Source organism: Crocodylus porosus, unplaced genomic scaffold, assembly GCF_001723895.1.
Source record: "Crocodylus porosus isolate Cpor-Errol unplaced genomic scaffold, CroPor_comp1, whole genome shotgun sequence".
Lineage (NCBI taxonomy): Eukaryota > Metazoa > Chordata > Crocodylia > Crocodylidae > Crocodylus > Crocodylus porosus.
Genome location: NW_017728910.1, coordinates 24,752,242 through 24,753,564, shown reverse-complemented (window position 1 = coordinate 24,753,564; position 1,323 = coordinate 24,752,242). Strand labels below are relative to the sequence as shown.

The 1,323-nt window shown below is 52.8% G+C and overlaps 1 long non-coding RNA gene across 1 annotated transcript in view; it reads right to left on the bottom strand.

Annotated features, from left to right (window-relative positions):
* LOC109308539 overlaps positions 1-1,309 on the bottom strand; it is a 24,701-nt gene extending 23,392 nt beyond the window's left edge. The window contains exon 1 of the long non-coding RNA XR_002100635.1: positions 597-1,309. This is a non-coding gene — a long non-coding RNA (uncharacterized LOC109308539). The remainder of the gene's footprint in view (positions 1-596) is intronic.
* Positions 1,310-1,323: the final 14 nt, after the last annotated feature.

Sequence of the window (1,323 nt, the reverse complement as noted above, 5' to 3'; positions counted from 1 at the left end):
GTTACCTGGTTTTAAGCAGCTTGCCAGGACCTGCGTGATGGCCAAAAGCTTAATGCAGGAAAACCAAGTGTGCCCTGCATTGGTGATCAGAAAAAAACAGATCATTTGGCTTGGGCTCAGCACAAAAGGCTGAACTGGTATTAGTTTTAACACGGAGCATGCCCTTCACTGCTGTATCCCGACTGCTGCGACAGCTGGGAGCAGAGAACACAGTGACGGGGGCGGGGGGGGTGGCGTCACATGAATAGGATCATAGGAAATGAGCAGTGGAACAAGATCCTAAAACTAGGGTATCAGCTCCCTAAACCAAGAGAGCTTCTGCTACTAGATGCTTGCAGAGCAGCAATTCTCAACCGGGGGGGGGGGGGGGTAGGTGGTAGCACTGCTAGGTGTGCAAACATGATTCACAAGATAAACCCAGAGATTTCAATGGAAATCCATAGCTGCAGGCTTTGAGTTCGTTGCAACAGAAAAACCTTGAGTTTTCAGCAGGCAAAAAAAGAGCAAAAACTAAGAGCTGGCCTTTTCCAGAGGGGGCCTGGAGTCCAGCCAGGGGTCTCAAGAGAAAACCGGCTGAGAAACGCCGCTGTAGAGACTTACGTTATAGAAACCGAATGACATTGCTGGGATCCCAGAATACGCCAGGAAGGGGAACGCCGCGTTCTCCATGCTGAGGGGAACGCTGCAACGGGAGAAACAGAAGGATTACTCGGAGGCCTCCCTCCCTGCCAGGCTTCCAGATGCTCCAGCACACGTTCTGCTGCACAGGGAGAACCAGCGAGTGTTTCTGCTGCCCCAAAAACAAAGCATCCTGCTCAGGGGCGACTGACACTCAGTGCCACACGGGAACCCTTTATGGGGCAGGTGGCAAGTTGCATTTGACCGATTAGCAGCTCTGAACAAAGAGCTTAAACTCCTACCCACCAGCGAGGGGTGGAAGAGCTCCGCTGCCACGAATCCAGCAAGGCAGAGGTGCTCAAGTCCCACTTTAATTAGCGTGGGACAGGAACAGCAAAAAGCATGGGGTTTAAGCCAACTACGTCTGCAAGACGAGTTTGGCTGTGGACCGAGACCTGACTTCGAGGTGCTTTACGAGGAGGAGGAAGGGGGCAGCAACTGCTGCGGCTGAGATCACACGGACCGTCATGATGCAGCCTGACAGACTGCACCCCTAGCAGGGGACAGAACAAAACCAGCAGGTAGGATGTTGAATACGAGCCACAGGACATCCTCTCTCACACTCATTTGCTTGTGAAACTCATTGCCACAAACATCTGCTCTCTACCATGGTACAAGACAGGAGACTGGGCTGGAGGGACCCAC